Source organism: Malania oleifera, chromosome 1, assembly GCF_029873635.1.
Source record: "Malania oleifera isolate guangnan ecotype guangnan chromosome 1, ASM2987363v1, whole genome shotgun sequence".
Taxonomy (NCBI): domain Eukaryota; kingdom Viridiplantae; phylum Streptophyta; class Magnoliopsida; order Santalales; family Ximeniaceae; genus Malania; species Malania oleifera.
Genome location: NC_080417.1, coordinates 66612197 through 66619696, shown reverse-complemented (window position 1 = coordinate 66619696; position 7500 = coordinate 66612197).

The following is a 7500-nucleotide window of genomic DNA, read 5'->3' as shown; positions in this document are numbered from 1 at the left end:
TGTCATGTCGTGCACTAACCGTGTCATGTCGTGTCATGTCACGCACTAACCATGTCATGTTGTGTCGTGTCATGTCCTGCGCTAACCATGTTATGTCGTGTCGTGTCATGCACTAACCATGTCGTGTCATGTCACGCACCAACCATGTCATGTCGTGTCATGTCAGGCACCAACCATGTCATGTCGTGTCATGTCACACACCAACCATGTCATGGCGTGTCATGTCATGCACTAACCATGTCAAGCCGTGTCATGTCAAGTACTAGCCACACACAATAGGCCATGCACTAACCATGTCATGTCGTGTCGTGTCATGCCGAGTACTAGGCAAACACACTAGGCCATGCACTAACCATGTCATGCCATGTCATGTCAAGCACTAACCATGTCATGTCATGTCGTGTCATGTCAAGCACTAACCATGTCATGTCATGTCATGTCGTGTCATGTCACGCACTAACCATGTCAAGTCATGTCATGTCATGTCGTGTCATGTCACGCACTAACCATGTCATGTCATGTCATGTCGTGCACTAACCGTGTCATGTCATGTCATGTCACGCACTAACCATGTCATGTCGTGTCATGTCATGTCCTGCACTAACCATGTCATGTCGTGTCGTGTCATGCACTAACCATGTCATGTCATGTCATGTCATGTCACACACCAACCATGTCATGTCGGTTATGTCACGCACCAACCATGTCATGGCGTGTCATGTCATGCACTAACCATGTCAAGCCGTGTCATGTCAAGTACTAGCCACACACACTAGGCCATGCACTAACCATGTCATGTCGCGTCATGTCAAGCACTAACCATGTCATGTCGTGTCATGTCCTGCACTAACCATGTCGTGTCATGTCATGTCATGCACTAACCATGTCATGTCGTGTCATGTCACGCACCAACCATGTCATGGCGTGTCATGTCATGCACTAACCATGTCAAGCCGTGTCATGTCAAGTACTAGCCACACACACTAGGCCATGCACTAACCATGTCAAGCCGTGTCATGTCAAGTACTAGCCACACACACTAGGTCACGCACTAACCATGTCATGTCGTGTCATGTCACGCACCAACCATGTCATGTCATGTCATGTCATGCACTAACCATGTCAAGCCGTGTCGTTTCAAGTACTAGCCACACACACCAGGCCATGCACTAACCATGTCATGGTGTGTCCTGTCATGCACTAATGTCACGGTCCGCCTTTTTCACACCGTTGTGAAGGGCCGTGCGGCGCTAGCTAAAGCACTCTTGCTTAACTAGCCAGCCTTTTGTTTACCAACATTCATCCACGGAACACTTTCATTAACATTCAATCAGATAGCAGCGGAAATTATAATCAATTCATGAAAGCCGTGGCAACCAAGCAGTAAATATTGAAGCAAACGTAATTCATTAACAAATCCTCCGTTGACATGTTGTACTTAGCGAGGGAGGCAAGTAGGCTAAGCACGTTGACAATTGCTAGTGAGTTTTACAATGATTGATGAACACTCACCCTCCCCTAAAGAGCTTTCTAGGCCATTCTCACTCTAGCACTAGGAAACATCAAAGTGACCGAGGAGTCATACTGCCTTATTTGGCTTACAATGAAAGAAATACTAGAAAATAACCCTACACTAGTATTTACATGATGGAAACCCATCCCAAACACACGAGATAAGCGGTCATAGGCAAGCATAATGCCCTGAACAAGCTTAGCCCGTGACATTCTCCCCCACTTATGCGGTCAACGTCCTCGTAGACTTTTGGCGATAGGTACACTTCAACTTTGTCCACAAGTGGCTTCAAATCTTCCGCAGAAATCCAGCTAATTTCTTTGTCATCAAGGCACTTCCACTTCACTAGGAACTTCTGCCGCTTCTTCCTTGAGGATATGAACTTTCTGTCTGCAAGGATCTCTTTAACATCATGTTTGTCAGGTTGCACTATATTCAACTCTGCGTTGTTTGACTGACTTCTGCTCGGGTTGTTGGTGTTGGCGTTGAATGGCTTGAGGCAATTGACATGAAATTGCGATTTTCTCTGCTGATCTGCCCACTTCTTCATCTGCTTAGAAGCTTTCTCTAGATAGGCTTGGGCAAACTCTGCATTCAGTCTCCATTCTCTGGTGAAGATATACGCCCTGGGACTCTTTCGTCTGTATGGCTCGCCCACTGTGTGAGGTAACAGCGGCAGCTGGTTTGTAACAAGCTCAAAAGGGCTCTTGTTGGTTGTTGAGCACCTTTGGGCATTGCCACAGAATGGAGCCACATCAAGTAGTTGCACGCCACTCTTCTGGTTGTCATTGACACAATGGCGCAAGCACTCATCTAGTAGCTCTCTGAATCTCTTCATCTGTTCGTCTGTCTGTCGATGATAACTCGAAGAGATGTCAAGGTGTGACCTGAATATCCTGAAAAACTCTATCAAGAAGTTGTCAGTGAACATTAAATCTTGGTCACAAAGAATAACTTGGGGAAAACCCCAATGTTTCACAATAGTCACAAGGAACAATTGTGTCGTCCCCTCTGCCGAACAGTACTTTGGTGCGGCCATGAAAGTACCATACTTCTTCTTCTCCCCCTTGTCGTGTTGGCAAGTGAGACAAGTTTTGGTATAATCAACCACATCATCCCGCGTGTGCGGCCAATAATACCTTCCCAGTAGTCCTGTCATTGGAGCCATTCTCCGCGAATATACCTTAACGAACTTCCTGCAGTATCCAGTAAGGCCAAGAAAGGAACGCAACTCCTTCACTGTCGTGGGGATCTTCCGTTCTTGAATCATCCTTACCTTCTCCATACCCCTCCGGATACGACCTTGTTCAACGACTTGACCAAGGAATTTGTTGCTCCACCGAGCGAAAGAGAAATTCTCCTTCTTCAAATTCAGACTGTTTCCCTTCAGCCTGTCGAACACCTTCCGTAGATGCTCTTCATATTTCCTCTGAAACGACACCGATGCTCCCAACGGTGTTTTGGAAGGGCGAACGCATCCCGCTTCCACTTCATCAAGCTGTTTCCCCAACTCTACTATCTCTCTAGGCGCAATCCAACATGGCCTTTTAGCAGGTGGTTTCACTCCTGATAACAACTTGATCTCTTGCTCCACAGTCCGTCGTGAAGGCAAATTTTGAGGCAGCTTATCCGGCAACACCTCCTTATACTCATCCAACACCGCTTGGATGGTCGTAGGCTCCAGCTCTTGGCCTACTTCTTTGTCTACCACCACCATGGCTAGACGTGTCTGCTCACCCTTACCCAATCCTTCATTGAGTTGTATGGCTGAAAGGGACTTCCCTTCATCTCCTTTCGTTGCAACGACTTGCACCATGCACGAGTGATCTCCCATCAGACACAGGGAACCAGCCGAAGGCATCAGCACTGCCCTCGTCCCCATTAGGAACTCCATTCCTAGAATGACTGGATAGTCATCCAATGGCACCGCTGTGAAATTCGCATGACCTTCCCACTGTCCAAGCTTTATAGCCACTTGCTTGGCTACTCCCAGAGTAGGCTAGGCTACAGAGTTAACTGCTTTCACGCGTCCTGTATCCTTCTCTAAGGATAAGTTGAGTCTTCCTGCTTCCAACTGCGAAACAAAATTATGAGTAGCTCCCGTATCCACCATAGCGCGAGTACTCTTCCCATTTATCCTCAAGTCCACAAACATTAACCCTTTTGCTCGTGTAACTTTCGGTGTTTTTGCCTTCTTTTCCAATGCGTTCACTAACCGCACTGAACCCACCCTCGGGGCTTCATCCTCTTCCCCATCGTCTTCCACTGCCTGTTCTACAATGGAAGCCTGTAAGGCATTAAGTGATGCTTTGTGAGGGCACTCAAAAACTCTATGAGGACCTCGACACAAGAAACACTCAATTTTACTCTTCCCCTTTCCATTGGGTGTGTTGAACCCTTGAGACGACGAAGCTTCCTGTGAGGTTGATGATTTAGGGTCGGCTCCCCCACTCTTGGGTTTGCCATTCTTGAAAGACTTTCCACCGTTTCCCTCTCCGCCAAACCTTTTGGACGAAGTGGTCTCATCACCAGCGTAGTCTGTCAAGCGTTCTACAGCCGCTTGTGCAGTTGACAAGTCTTGAACCCTTTGTCTATGAAGTTCAGTTCTTGCCCACGGTTTCATCCCCTCTAGAAAATAGAACAACTTGTCCTTCTCCGACATATCCCGAATATCCAACATTAAAGCAGAAAATTGTTTCACATAGTCACTGATTGACCCCGTATGCTTGAGATCTCTCAGTTTTCTCCTTGCATTATACTCAACGTTCTCAGGAAAGAATTGGGCCTTGAGCTCTCTCCTCAAGTCTGCCCAACTATCAATCACACAGCTTCCATTTTCAATTTCTCTGTACTTGGTACGCCACCACAGTTTGGCATCACCAACCAAGTACATGGTTGCAGTATCCACCTTTGCCTGTTCTGAGGCCATCCTCACAACGCGAAAGTACTGCTCCACATCAAACAAGAAGTTCTCTAACTCCTTGGCATCTCGGGCACCCCCATACGTCCTGGGTTCTGGCACCTTGCTCTTGCTAACTCCCGGAGTGTTGGAGTTCCCCATAGCAAGAACCATCACATTTACCTTTGCATCCAGATCTGCCATCCGGGCTTGCAAAGTTTCCACAGTGTGGCGAAAGTCCTCTGACATGTCGCCTATCAAACCTGCTTGATGTTTTTGTGATCCCCTCACTTCATCAACAAGTTCTCTCATCTGGGCCACCTCTGCGGCCATAGTGTTGGTTGACTTTTCAACCTGTGCTTCCAGTACGCTGATCCTCTCAGCATTGTTTGGTGCCATGGTCACTTACCAAAGCCTCCCAAACCCAACAACGAAGGCAATCGAATTCACGTAGCAACTCAACCTTGGGCTCTCACCAAGTGTCACCGACTTGGGCTCTGATACCAAATGTCACGGTCCGCCTTTTTCACACCTTTGTGAAGGGCCGTGCGGCGCTAGCTAAAGCACTCTTGCTTAACTAGCCAGCCTTTTGTTTACCAACATTCATCCACGAAGCACTTTCATTAACATTCAATTAGATAGCAGCGGAAATAATAATCAATTCATGAAAGCCGTGGCAACCAAGCAGTAAATATTGAAGCAAACGTAATTCATTAACAAATCCTCCGTTGACATGTTGTACTTAGCGAGGGAGGCAAGTAGGCTAAGCACGTTGACAATTGCTAGTGAGTTTTACAATGATTGATGAACACTCACCCTCCCCTAAAGAGCTTTCTAGGCCATTCTCACTCTAGCACTAGGAAACATCAAAGTGACCGAGGAGTCACACTGCCTTATTTGGCTTACAATGAAAGACATACTAGAAAATAACCCTACACTAGTATTTACATGATGGAAACCCATCCCAAACACACGAGATAAGCGGTCATAGGCAAGCATAATGCCCTGAACAAGCTTAGCCCGTGACGACTAACCATGTCAAGCCGTGTCATGTCAAGTACTAGCCACACACACTAGGCCATGCACTAACCATGTCATGCCGTGTCATATCAAGTACTAGCCACACACACTAGGCCATGCACTAACCATGTCATGTCGCGTCATGCCAAGCACTAACCATGTTATGTTGTGTCATGTCACGCACTAACCATGCCATGTCATGTCATGTCGTGTCATGCCACGCACTAACCATGTCATGTCATTTTGTGTCATGTCATGTCATATCATGTCGTGTCATGTCATGCACTAACCATGTCATGGCGTGTCATGTTATGCACGAACCATGTCATGTCGTGTCATGTCACGCACCAACCATGTCACGGCGTGTCATGTCATGCACTAACCATGTCAAGCTGTGTCATGTCAAGTACTAGCCACGCACACTAGGCCATGTACTAACCATGTCATGCCGTGTCATGTCAAGTACTAGCCACACACACTAGGCCATGCGCTAACCATGTCATGTCGTGTCATGTCATGCACTAACCATGTCATGCCGTGCCATGTCAAGTACAAACCACATACACTAGGCCATGCACTAACCATGTCATGGAGTGTCATGTTATGCACTAACCATGTCATGGAGTGTCATGTCATGTCGTGTCATGTCAGGAACTAACCATGTCATGTCGCGTCATGTCGTGCACTAACCATATCATGTCGCGTCATGTCGTGCACTAACCATGTCATGTCGTGTCATGTCTTGCACTAACCATGTCATGTCGTGTCCTCTCATGCCACGCACTAACCATGTCACGAACTAACCATGTCATGCACTAACCATGTCATGGGGTGTCATGTCATGCACTAACCATGTCATGTCGTGTCATGTCATGCACTAACCATGTCATGGCGTGTCATGTCATGCACTAACCATGTCATGTCATGTCATGTCATGTCGTGTCATGTCATGCACTAACCATGTCATGTCCTGTCGTGTCATGTTAGGCATTAACCATGTCATGGCGTGTCATGTCATGCACTAACCATGTCATGGCGTGTCATGTCATGCACTAACCATGTCATGTCATGTCGTGTCATGTCACGCACTAACCATGTCATGGCGTGTCATGTCGTGCGCTAACCATGTCATGTCGTGTCATGTCACGCACTAACCATGTCATATCGTGTCATGCCAAGTACTAGCCAAACACACCAGGCCATGCACTAACCATGTCATGTCGTGTCATGTCACGCACTAACCATGTCATGTCGTGTCATGTAATGCACTAACCATGTCATGGAGTGTCTTGTCAAGTACTAGCCAAACGCACTAGGTCATGCACTAACCATGCCATACCGTGTCATGCCATGCACTAACTATGTCATATCATGCCGTGTCATGTCATGTCATGTCGTGTCATGTGAAGCACTAGCCACACGCACTAGGCCATGCACTAACCATGCCATACCTTGTCATGCCATGCACTAACCATGTCATGTCGTGTCATGTAATGCACTAACCATGTCATGGAGTGTCATGTCAAGTACTAGCACACCCACTAGGTCATGCACTAACCATGCCATACCGTGTCATGCCATGCACTAACCATGTCATGTCATATCATGTCGTGTCATGTCAAGCACTAGCCACAGGCACTAGGTCATGCACTAACCATGCCATACCATGTCATGTCATGTCATGTCGTGTCATGTCATGCACTAACCATGTCATGTCCTATCGTGTCATGTTGGGCACTAACCATGTCATGTTGTGTCATGTTAGGCATTAACCATGTCATGGCGTGTCATGTTATGCACTAACCATGTCATGGCGTGTCATGTCATGCACTAACCATGTCATGTCATGTCGTGTCATGTCACGCACTAACCGTGTCATGGCGTGTCATGTCGTGCGCTAACCATGTCATGTCGTGTCATGTCACGCACTAACTATGTCATGTCGTGTCATGCCAAGTACTAGCCAAACACACCAGGCCATGCACTAACCATGTCATGTCGTGTCATGTCACGCACTAACCATGTCATGTCGTGTCGTGTAATGCACTAACCATGTCATGGAGTGTCA